The sequence below is a fragment of the Bubalus bubalis genome, chromosome 20 (genome assembly GCF_019923935.1).
Source record: "Bubalus bubalis isolate 160015118507 breed Murrah chromosome 20, NDDB_SH_1, whole genome shotgun sequence".
In the NCBI taxonomy this organism is placed as follows: Eukaryota; Metazoa; Chordata; class Mammalia; order Artiodactyla; family Bovidae; genus Bubalus; species Bubalus bubalis.
Window position 1 is genome coordinate 40072320 of NC_059176.1, and position 13250 is coordinate 40085569.

Sequence of the window (13250 nt, forward strand, 5' to 3'; positions counted from 1 at the left end):
GTCAGGAGGGAGAGCGGCGGATAGAACACCCTTCCTTGCACAGACCCTGGCCATCTCGGCCATCTGAATTCATCTGTGGCCACCTCCCTCCACACCACTTGATGGCAGCAAGCACACTGGTCCCAGCTCTCCACCCCTACCCTGGTTGGGTGGTCTCAGGAGAGAAGCTGAGGCAGAGAACCTGGCAACGTGGGAGGTGAGCCCCCTTTAAGATGCAGTCTCCCTGGTGCAGAGGCATCCTGCTCAGAGTGGGTGGCCACATGGGGGCTGGTTCTCTGGGGGGTTGAGGAGGAATGGAGGCTCTCCCTTGGACTCATGCCCACATCCAGCAGCTTAGGCTGAAGCTTTACCCTCAGGGCAGCAGGTATGCTTGGGTACATTTGATGGGCTGCTGCGAGCACTGCTACCAAGATCTGTGGGCCTTTCTAGGGAACACCCTGACTGAAGAGGGCGGTGAGGCTTCCTTGAGTGAAGTGGAGGGAGTGACAGATTGCCCAACCAAGCCACTTGGACTCTCCCCAGCCCGTCCCCTCGCTCTTGTCTGAGGCGCAGGGAGAGAGCAGGCTCCAAATCTGCATCACTCAGGACTCTAGGACATGGGCAGAGGACTGTAGCCTTGATATCCTCAACAACCAGGCTGCCCCAAAGGGAAGAAGCATGGAGAGGGGAGAGCCAGTGGCCCCAGCTTGATGGGTCCTCTGGGGCACTTGAAGGTAGAGGGTGCTCTGAATTAACTGAGGGTGATCTGTGATGACTGGAGTAGGTGGGGGTCAGAGTTAGCAAGTGTGACCCACTTGAGGATTCCAGGGTGGGGCTGTCCGGGGGAGGGGCTCCTATGTGCACAGCCTGTGGTCAACTGCTTGAGTGCTTCTAGAACACAGGCTCTGCATCCCCGGGATGCTTCACAGTCACCTTGGAGTTTTGTTGTTATTGCACCTATGCTTTTTCTGTTCTTTTTTTTTGGTGATTCAATATACTTTAATACTTAAAAAAATGGCAATACCCAAAAGCTCACAAAAAAGTTGTATAATATAAATAATTTTTTTCCCTTCTGGACCATTTGAAAGTAAATTATCAGCCTGAAATCCCATCACCCTGGGAGAACTTTGTGTGCATTCCCTGTGAACAAGGTTACGTTTCTATGATACAGTCTCCTGTGTCACCACCAGACTCTGGAATTCATCTAATCACTAATGCACTGATGCACGTGGTCACGGTTAAAGACCCTAGTCACCATGTGCCAGCTGCCCCAGCGATGCCTTTGAAACAAAAGTTCCAGCTCTGGATGGTGTGCTGTATTCATCTGTAGTGTCTCTTTAGCTTGCCTCTGAAGCTCTGTCTTCAGTTTGGAACATTCCTCAGGGTACTTGTGCCGGGAGCCGGCGAGAGACATTCCACTCGTGACAAAGGTCATGAGGAAGGGGGCTCGGCATACGCAAAGGCGGGATCGAGCCTCGGGAGTGCCCCCGGATATTCTCGAGCATCTACCCCCCAAAAACCAGAGTCTGCCTACTTTATTGCTTTGTGCTCTCACCTCTGACTTTACTGGGGGCTGTCCCCCACCACCATCTCACTCTCTCTGTCAAAGAGTTAACTTACAGCTCCAATTAATAAAGTTCCTGGGCAATTAGGAGTGTTTAAATCCAAACCCCTCAGATGGCTCTCTAACTCGCCTGACAAGTTTACCCGGACACCTACAGCTATGCATACGATTGTTTACAGTCTCCCAGCCTCCAGAGGCACGGGAAGCTTAAGATATTCAAATAGCTTAGAGCCTCTCAGAGAATTAGAAACTGTCAGAATAAAGCTAGTAAAAGATTTCATTGATGAGCCAATGTTTGTTGCCAAGTTTTCACATCCCCTGAATTGTATCCTTGAATGTGCATTAATTAATATAGTTGGTATGTAGAAAAAATAAGTAGTGGCCTGGTGTTAGTAACTTTAGACCCTTAAGGTAGTAAATTCTTTCCTTTGTAAACCCATTACACATCCACCCTATAGGAACGTAATCTTATCTTCGGAAGATGGCGCCAAACCTTAGAATAATTACTCTTAGAGAAAATAAGTCTTTGTTGATAAGTCCTTGTCAAGAGTCATAAAATGTTAATAGGCCTCTGGCCAGAAGATGATGTAAATCACCTAAACCATTTGTATACGATAAATCTGCAGGAAAGAAACCCTGGGTTTTGATAAGCATCAAAGACTGCTGATTTTGCATCCCCTATTGTCCTCTATGTGTAACTTAGGGTATAAAAGCCCCTGTTGAAAATAAAGCTATGGGCCTTGCTCACCAACGCTTGGTCTCCCCATGTCATTCTTCCCTTTAACTTCTAGCTGAGTGTCCATCTGGAGCGTGGATGTCCTCTGCGACCATTTATTTGCCTGGGCTTCTAAGACCCACTCGAGAAGGTGTCTAAGGTGGGGCACCTTCCGCTATTCGAGAGGGCGCCTGCGGCCTCCGTGGTCAGAGCTAACCTGGTGTCACGGGTTATACTGATTTTCTGCGTAAACCAAGCCACTCAGCTTCTTTTCTCCACTGAATTTTCCTACTGAGCTATCCTCATTCTATTCCTCTTTATTATATCTAATTAACATTTGAATAGGTCGCCTAGCCGTCTCTCCTTCGAAGACCCTGGATCAGCCGGGGCTGGTCCCCGGCATACTTGACTTCTAGGACCTGGGCTGTTTTGAAGACCACAGGCCTGGTATTGTGTAGAATGTTCATTTATTGTTGTTTAGTCACTAAGCCGTGTCTGACTCTTTGTGACCCCATGGACTGCAGCATGTAAGGCTTCCCTGTCCTTTGCTATCTCCTGGAGTTTGCTCAAACTCATGTCCTTTGTGTCAGTGATGCCATTCAACCATCTCATCCTCTGTCACCCACTTCTGCTCCTGCCCTCAATCTTTCCCAGCATCAGAGTCTTTTCCAGTGAGTTGGCTCCTCGTATCAGGTGGCCAATGTATTGGAGCTTCAGCTTCAGCATCAGTCCTTCCAATGAATATTCAGAGTTGATTTCCTTTAGGATTGACTGCTTTCATCTCCCTGCTGTCCAAGGGACTCTCAAGAGTCTTCTCTGGCACCACAGTTCAAAAGCACCAATTCTTTTGTGCTCAGCCTTTTTTATGGTCCAACTCTCATATCTGTATATGACTACTGGAAAAACCACAGCTTTGACTAGATGGACCTTTGTTGGCAAAGTAATGTCTCTGCTTTTTAATATGCTGTCTAGGTTGGTCATAGCTTTTCTTCCAAGGAGCAAGTGTCTTTTATTCATAACTGTAGTCACCATCTGCAGTGATCTTGGAGCCCAAGAAAATAAAATCTGCCTCTGTCTCCACTTTTTTCTCCCTCTATTTGTCATGAGGTGATGGGACCAGATGCCGTGATCTTAGTTTTCTGAATGTTGAGTTTTAAGCCAGTTTTCTCACTCTCTTTCACTTTCATCAAGAGGCTCTTTAGTTCTCCTTCACTTTCTGCCATAAGGGTGGTGTCATCTGCACATCCGAGGTTGTTGATATTTCTCCCAGCAATCTTGATGTCTGTGGTCTGGGTTTGTATTTTCTCACAATCAGAGCAGATTGGCTTATGATGCATCCTTTTAGTGGTGTCCAGTCGGGTGGCCTGATGTTGACCAGATCCCTCTCAGGGCCATCAGCCAGGGTCCCCCTGCAGAGCTGCTCACTTCCCATCCATAATTAATAAGCATTTTATGGGAAGGAACTTGGAACCTATAGACATATTTCACTCCTCACCAAGTCTTGATACCATTTATTGATATCAGTCTGGATTCTCGGCTTTTATTTGATTCAGTGAGTTATAACCCATCAGTGTGGTTATTCTGATGCTCAGATACCCACCTGGTCATTGGAGCTCTTTCAAGTGGGATCTATGGCCATGTGACAGCCCCGTCACTATTTAGAGCACATCCTTGCTTTTCAGCAGAAGGAGGCAGTCCAGGTTGCAAACTAAAAATGCTGCCTGCCGTATCAGTACACAAAGGGTGTTGCAGCCATCAGTCATTATAGCTGCCCCCACGGTGAGCCCTGAGGAAACTCAGGATGAGAGCAGGATGCCCCCCAACACCATCTAGCAGTCAGCTGCTGCAGCCACCCGCCTCTTCCTGATGGTACACCCCGAGTGGACTCAGGACGAGAAAACACAGGATGCTGGCCCTGGAGAGCTGAGGTGCACATCAGAGCAATCAGTGAGCCCAGACTCTTGCATCTCCCCCACCACACACAAAAGCACTAAATTCCTTAACGTGGGATGTTTGGTAATCTTTTGATGTTCTGACTACTTGGTCTTTGTTACAAAAAACGCCTATATCCTGGTTCACCTACTTCCCTCTTAGAGCAATCTCTTCGAGCTATCTGAGGGGCTGTGTCCCAGGTTTAAGTCCTCAGCTTTGTCCACCGAATAAAAACATCACTCTCAACTTTTAGGTTGTGCATATTTTTCAGTCAAGAAGATTCATCTTATATCTCTTCTGCCTCAGCCCTGGATTTAGCCATTTCTATTTTTTTTTCCCAAATGGTGGATAATGGTATTTAGAAGCCAAAATATGATTATTGCTAATGTCACTTCCCTTCGACTTGGTAAATAGAGCTGGGAGACGTGTGTGTGTTTGTACCCTCACATGAGTACACAAACATTTTCATCTGTCATCTATCTATCCATGTATTATATATCTATCTATCCATTATCTATCTATTTACCTACCTGTCATCTACCTATCCATCCATCCATTACCTATCTATCTGAAACTTTGAGTCCCCTGATACTGCCCATTCCAATCTAACACTCCAGAGTTCATTCTAACTCCTTTCTCCAAATCTCCACCAGTGATGTTGCCCTTCCCCTGAGTTGCCCTCTTCACTCCATCTGGCTCTGACACCCTGGCCTTGGTCCTCTGTGTCCTGCCACCCCGCACCCTGCCCACTGCAGATGCCCATCTTGCTTTGATGAACCTTATGGATTTAGGACTGAATTTTTCAGAGAAGGAAGGGATGCAAAAGAGGAGCATGTTACAACACACACATGCTGGGTCTAACACAATGCCACATGCATATCCATGCATGCACGCATGCATGCTTCGGTCCATCCATCCATGCAGGCATATACTCACCCATCCATGAACACATGCATTCATCCTTCTGTTCATTCACCTGTCCATCCACCCACCCACCTGTCTGCCCATCCATCCCAGCTCTGTGCTAGGGTGGGGGCATGTGGTTGCTCCACATACATCTGCAAGCCTTATAGCTGGACACAGGCAGCAGTGATGGGGGTGCAAGCCCAACTGGAGGACAGTTATGGAGATGAGCCTGAAGCAGAGCAAATCCTGTTTTGGTGTTGAACATGAGAGCCAAAGGTAAACTGTGACTCTGCTCAGTGGCCCAGAGGGTGGAAGAAAGGGTCCCAGCTCCACCCTGGGGGCAGCCGGAGAATCTCTAAGTCCTTCCCTACTTGCTCCGGCTCCTTGCTCCCAGGGCACAGGGAGCAGGTTTGAACTGGGGGTGGGTCCTCATTCTGTGCTCTCCCCTCAACACCCCTGCATGCCCTTGTGCTTTTGGAGCCTCAGCAAATATTCCTGCTCATTGGATGCAGGCTGGGAATTTGGCTTGATGACTCCTCAGGCTCCTCTGAGGTGCAAATGGGCAAACAGGAGAAGACTTTGGAACAGTGACCTGTGCATGTGAGTTACTGTGACTGAGCCTGCTGGTAGAAATCAGCTCCAGCAAAGCCAGTCCTGAATATTCACGCCCACTTCTCATCCCAAGACTTCACATCAACTTCCTGTGAGTTTACTGAGCAATGCTAGATGTGGGATTGTAAACAGAATCTTGCCTCTGGGAAAAGACACCTAACATCCCTAAAACACTTAGTTATTGGTTAAGAAGACTAACGTGCAATGTAACTGCTTCATCCTCACACCTGGGTGTGTTTGAGAGCTTCCTCACAGGCTCTAGGCCACAACAAATGTGTTCCCTTTACTTCAGTGTGTACCTGGGGAGGGGGGATCAGGAGCACAGGGACACCCACCCACCAGTGAAAACCCCCTGAGAAAGATGGGTTCCCTCAGCAGAGGCGGTGGGACCAAGACGCAAGGATGGTGGAGTGAGTCCAGATGGCACTGAAGCTGGTGGCAGGAATGAAAAGGTACAGTGCAGATTCGGGGGTGTCCTGGCTTAAATGGCAGGAACAGCCTTAGAGGACATCCCAGCACGAGCCCATGTCATGGACAAGGAATCCAGTCTGGGCAGCCAGTGGGGTCTTGCCCAAGGGCAGTCACCCGGCCACACAGAGGGGCAGCTTGGGTGCAGGCCCCCCCAGGACACGTTCCCTATCGCCCTCCCCAAGGTGGGGTGTCCACACCTCCTATTTTGCTCAGGGAAGTCCTGCTTTATGGGTCACCAATGGCCGGTGGCCATTCTCACTCTCCACAATGTACCAATTTAGATAAGTTGTATAGTCACCCCATCCATGGTGATTCTCTTTGTGACATAGTTATCAGTATCCTGTGTACCCTCTCATCCGAAAATAAAAGCATACATGGATGGACCTAGAGATGATAATACTAAGTAAAGTCAAGTCAGACAGAGAAAGACAAATACCATATGATATCACTTATCTGTGGAATCTAAAAAATTGATACAAATGAACTTGTTACAAAACAGAAACAGACCCACAGACATAGGAAACAAACTTATGGTTGCCAAAGGGGAAAGGTATTGGAAGGGATAAATTTGGAGTTTGGGACTAGCAGATACACACTACTATATATAAAAATATAAACAACAAAGTCCTACGATATAGCACAGGAAACTATACTTAGTATCTTATAATCCTGTAATAGAAAAGAATCTGAAAAAGAATATGTATATATGTGCAACCGAATCACTTTGCTGTACACCTGAAACCAATACAATATTGTAAATCAACTATATTTCAATAAAAACTTAAAAAATACAAGCACATATGTGTTTGTGTGTGCATACACACATATACAGGACTATGAATATATGTGCATATTTAGCTTCTACATAAAACCCTCCCCGCCACCTCTAGGTGAAAGGCAGGGTACTCCATGGACTTTGCCGACCCTTGCTTTTCCTAAGGGTCATCTCAGAGAGGCCTCTGCCGTAGTATGCGGTCTCCTCCCCTCCCATAGCTGCACAGCACTCGTTACGCATATGTCAGTGAAAACACTGTTGCCTGCCACGTCCGTAAGCAGAGGATGTCGCAGCCACCAAGCCATCACCTTACAGCTGCCTGGATGGCGAACTCGGAGGGAACTCAGGATGGACAGGATGCCCACCATCAAACCAACAGACACTGCAGCCACCCCGATGGTGCACCCGGAGGATATGGAGGATGAGAAAGCCCAGGATACTGGCCCCGGGTAGCTGAGGTGCATATTAAAGGAATAATTTCAGGGAGCCCAGACTCTTGCACTTTCCCAATGCATGGAAAAGCACTGTACTTCTTAACTTCAGATGTCTGATTTTCCTTAATTAACTGTAATCTTTTGATGCTCTGACTACTTGGTCTGTGTTGTAAAAACTCCCACATGGCTCTTCCCTTACCTTTTTGGAGCAGTCCTTTGAGCTATCTGAGAGGCTACCTCCTGGGCTTAAGCCCTCAGTTTTGCTTGCTAAATAAAACATAATTCTCAACGTTTGTGCTGTGCATTTTTTTCAGTTGACACATATGTGTCACTGGCAGCATTTCTGCCAGTGGTGGGGTTTGACCCCTTCTCCTGGGCAGGTTTGGAGCCATGAGGACATTTTTGATGAGCTGACACATAGGTGGAGAGGAAGCTGGATGGGGAGTCAGCCTGAGGGTCTCACAGGGGCTGAGGCCAGCCAGTGCCCTGAGGTGGGCCTCTGTATCTGGTCAGGGACCATGTCTGCCCAGATGGGCAGCTTTTCAAAAAGATTTCTTAAGGCACAACAGTGCAGGCAGCCAGGGCCTTGCTAAGAGTTATGGTCTGGGGATCTAGGACAGAAGGATGGTGGCACTCTGAAGGGACCAAGAGGGTCTTGGGATCTGACAAAGAGCTTCTCAACAGTGGCCAAGGCCTAGGGGTGAGGACTCATCTCACTGCCTAAAATGAAGAAGCTGGGGTCACTTGTGTGACAGATACTTACTGAGTGCCTGCTATAGGTATAGATAGCGCCGTTGCCAGGTGTGTGTGTATGCGGGTGTTCATGTGTGCACGTGTATGCAGGTCTAAGTGGCAGAGACAGACAATTAACAGATGATGAAACAAGAAGAATTACCAGATGTTAATAAGCATGGTGGTAAATGGGGGCTTCTTTAAATAGGAAGGTCAGAGAAGGCTCCTGACAGATGAAGCGACAGCTTCAATCATATTTTCAATAAGCAATGTCTTTAAAAATTTTGAATGGATTCCGCATTTGCAAATGTGAGAACTCATTAGGTGAACAGTCTTCCTGCTTGGTTCACTGACAGAAGTCACAGAACCTTGAGGAATATTTGCAAGAATGCCTCCTTTCCCACAACAGGCCAAGCCCTGACCCCAGAGTGCCAGTCTGAGGGGTGAGTACCTCCCAGCAGCAGCATGCCACTCAGGTTTCCTTAAAAGACTGAATTAAGCAACTTTGCTGGTGGTCCAGTGGCTAGGACTCCATGCTCGCAATGCAGGGAGCCTGGGTTTGATCCCTGATCAGGGAACTAGATCCCATAAGCCACAACTAAAGATCCTGCATGCCACATCTAAGACCTGGTGCAGCCAAATAAAAATAAATGTAAAAAAGACTGACAAGTTCATATCTCTGAGACTGTACATTAGGAAACCATTTAAGAGTCTAGCTATTTCTGAAAAAGCCCAATAAAAAATGAAAGTAGCAAACCTACTATGAAATTATGTAGCACAGCAATGAAATTATGGGAAGTCAGTTGCACAATGAGCAGCACACTGGGGCAGTGCAGGCCTGGGACATCAGTCCCTCAGTGGGGGCTGCCCAAGAGGCAGGTTGAAAAGGTCCCCCTCTCTGTCTCATTTTCTCTTTGTTCTAACAGCCTCTCAGGCTCCATAACCTGTCTCATCCAATGGCGAAAAAGTAAGCTATTGCTTTATAAAAGGTTAAAGAACAAAATTGATTATTTTCATCACAAATTTCAGGATAAGTTGTTGATTCTTGCTCTTCATACCTGATTTGGATCATTTGCATGATTGTGCATCAGATGTTCTGATTTGATAAGAGGGTGGGTTTATGTTGGCAATCAGGTTCAAGTTCAAATCCTGGCTCTGTCCCTTCTGGGCTGAGGGATGCTGAGAACTAATTTCCTGAATCTGTTTTCTGCCATTGGTGATGATGATGATAGCTTCACAGCCCTGCTCGATACAGATCATATTGTAACACGTGTGTGCTCAGTAGATGACATGGCTCTAATTCCTGTCAGACGCTGCTGTCCTTCCCCATCTCCAGCGAATCTTGATCCCCTAAGAAAGCCAGCCTTCCCTGCTCCAGATCCCAGTCAAAGGCTGTGTGGGAGAACAGTGTGAGCTCTCATCCCAAGAGGGCTGGCCTTTGCTCCCTGGCTCCTAACAGGTCAAGTCTGGGCACTGGTGTAATGGGCCCCAGGCAGGAGTGTCTCCCCTGGGGTGTGTGTGGAAGCACAAGTGCTCAGCACCACACCTGCTGGTCCTGGATCTGGCTCTGTTGGTGCACGCAGCCCCATTTGGCCAGCACTGAGCTAGGGTTTGCAAGAGAATCAAAAAGAAGGATTGGGTTGGCTGCACCAATAGGATGTTGCACTGTGAAGGAGAGACAATATAAAACACACATGAGCCCTTCGTGAGCAGGGGCGCTGGACAGGGCTAGGTGTACAGCAGCACATTATGGCTGGAGGACAGAAAAGGGAGTCCAAGGGAACAAGAAAGTACCTGGAAGATTATAAAACAGGAAGGACTTCAGAAAACAATCTCATAAGGTTGTTTATGAACTCCTGGATTCCCCTTTCTTCAACTCTGGGCTGGGTGATTATCGATCTGATCTGCCCTAATCAGTACACCAAAGGCTCTGAGGACTTACTGAATGTCCCCTGCCCAGGTTCAGTTCAGTTGAGTTCAGTTCAGTCCAGTTCAGTCACTCAGTCGTGTCCGACTCTTTGCGACCCCATGAATCGCAGCACACCAGGCCTCCCTGTCCATCACCAACTCCCGGAGTTCACTCAGACCCACGTCCATCGAGTCAGTGATGCCATCCAGCCATCTCATCCTCTGTCGTCCCCTTCTCCTCCTGCCCCCAAACCCTCCCAGCATCAGAGTCTTTTCCAATGAGTCAACTCTTCGCATGAGGTGGCCAAAGTACTGGAGTTTCAGCTTTAGCATCATTCCTTCCAAAGAACTCCCAGGGCTGATCTCCTTCAGAATGGACTGGTTGGATCTCCTTGCAGTCCAAGGGACTCTCAGGAGTCTTCTCCAACACCACAGTTCAAAAGCCTGCCCAGGTTACAGACTGTGTAATGTGTGGCTTAGGCAAATAGGACAGCAAAGGCTTTGAAAACCACAGCCCAGAGAAGGCAGGTTGAAATTTACATTGTGAACCTACCTGCTTAACATGAAAAGTCAAGATTTTTCATAGATTATTAACAAGACTCAGAGTCTTGTAATATTCAAAATGTCCAGGATGCAATCCAAATGTACTTGACACATGAAGAACCACAAAAAATCTCAATTTTCCCAAGGAAGAGAACGGTCAAAAGACTACCAACGCTGAGTTGGTGGATGTCAGAATTATCTGACAAACATTTTAAAGAAGTTATTGTGAAAATGCTCCAATCAGTGATGGACACGTTAGAAATTAAATATACAGTAACTGGAAGAAAAAATTCACTGAGTGGACTCAATAGCGGATTGGGGATGAGAGAGAATGAGTCAGTAAATTTGAAGACAGATCAACAGATGACCCAATCTGAAGAAGAGGGAGAAGAAAAGATTGACAAAAGGAGAATTTCAGTGACTTTAGACAGTACCAAAAGTGTAATACTCATGTCATCAGAGTTCCAGAAGGAGAAAGAGTACAGAGCCCCTAAAAAGGAAACAAAACAAAACAAAACTTAAAGACATAATGACTGCAAGCTTCCTAAACTGGGCAACACTTCAGACCTATAGATTTAAGAAGCTCAGAGAACTAATGAGGATACACCTAAAGAAAGCCCTGCCAGACACAACAAAATCAAATTGTTGAAACCTAAGGATGGAGGAAAATTGCTGAAAGCAGCCAGATGAAAAGTGATACACTGAACAGGGGAATAGTAATTCAAGTGACTTGTAGATTTCTCATCAGGAACTACTGGAGAAGAAGGGGAAACATGATTTTTAAAGTGCTGCAAGAAAAGGATGGTAAACTACTGATAGAATTCTATATCCATTAAAAATATCCTTTAGGTGTAAAAGGTGAAATAAACATATTCTCAGATGAAGAATAAGTAATGGAATTCACAACCAGAAAATCTCCCTCAAAATTAAAAGAAAATGTTTGGATTGAAAGAAAATGATACCAGAAAAATGTTGGAACATCAGAAATGAAGGAAGCACAACAGAAATAGTCATGATTTGCATACATATAATAGAGTATCCTTTTCCTCTTGAGTTCTTTAATATATATTTGAAGATCCACATTAAAAATATTATATTGGCTGATGGGGTATTTAAAGTATGTAGATGAAATACATAAGAAAACTATACCGTAAAGGAGAGAATAAGGGAGCTATTTGGTAGCAAGGATTTTGAATTGCACTTGAATTCCAAAAGGAATTGCTTAAAATATGTATATTGTAATTACTTGAGCCACCACTTAAAAACTCTATGAAAAGATGTTAAAATCATAAAAATTAAATTAAAATAGAATCTTAAAAATTCAAATAACTGAAACAAGGAAAGGGGAACAGAGTAACAAAAAACACAATGGGAAAAAGCAAACAAATAATAAAACAGGAGACCAAAACTCAAACAGATCAATACTTACATTAAACACAAATTATATAAATGTAGCAGTTAATAGACAGAAATTGTTAGAATCAATACTACCTATTTGCTGTGTTAAAGAAACTCACTGCAAATATAATGATATAGGTAGGTTAAAGATAAAAGGATGGAAAATTACAGATCATAAAAATTTTAATCGAGATCAATTTCAAGAAGCTTTATCAATATCAGGCAAAGTAGACTTCAGACCAAAGAAAACTGCCCCAGATAAAAAGAGATATTACACAATGATCAAAGGATAAATTCAGAAAGAAGGTGGAATAGTCCTAAATGAATGTGGATTTAACAATAAGACTTCAAAATACTTAGAAGAAAAAACTGACAAAACTGAAAAGAGAAATAGAAACAGCCATAAGTATAATTGCAGGGCTCTAAACTTCTCTCTCAGTAGCTGAAAGAACAAGTAGACAGAAAATCAGCAAGGGTATAGAAAATCTGAACAAAACCATCAATCAACTGGATCTAACTGACATCAACAGAACACTTTACAACAAGTACAGAATACACATCTTTTTAAAATGCACAGGGAATATTCACAAAGACAGACAATACGCTCACTCCTTCACAAAACTGAAGGCATTTTAAATGATTTAAATCATACCAATTATGTTCTTAGATCATAAGGCAATTAAACTAGAATTAGTAAAGAAAGACAACAAAACCATCTTACACAATAGACTTTTAAATAATTCAGTAGTCAAAGAGAAAATCTCAAGGGGAGTTAGAAAATATTTTAAACAATGAAAATAAAAATGCAACATATCACAATTTGTTATACGCAGCTAAGCAGCTCTTAAGAGGGAAATTTATAGTCCCCAAATACATATATTACAAAAAAAAAATCTCAGATCAATAATCTAAGCTTTAACCTGAATAAAGTAGAAAAATCAGTGCAAAATACACCTAAAGGAAACAGAATGAGCAGAAAGTCTAAAAGTAAGAACAGAAATCAATGAAATTTAAATCTAAAAACCAATACGGACAACCAATTAAGCCAAAATTGGTTCTTTTAAATGATCAATAAAATTGACAGAACTTTAACAATGCAGATCAAAAAAAAAAAAAAAAAAAAGAGAGAGAGAGAAAGAAGAAAAGACGCTAACTGCTGAATCCGAAAAGAAAGGGCATATCACCAAAGTCCCCCTGAGGTATTAAGTTACAAGAGAAAATCATAAACAATACTATGCACATAAATTCAACAACTTTGATGAAATGGAACAATTTCTCAAA

General features: G+C 44.5%; 1 protein-coding gene across 7 annotated transcripts in view; it reads right to left on the reverse strand.

Annotated features, from left to right (window-relative positions):
* OTUD7A (OTU deubiquitinase 7A) overlaps positions 1-13250 on the reverse strand; it is a 388360-nt gene that overhangs the window by 23644 nt on the left and 351466 nt on the right. The gene's annotated exons all lie outside the window — the stretch shown is intronic.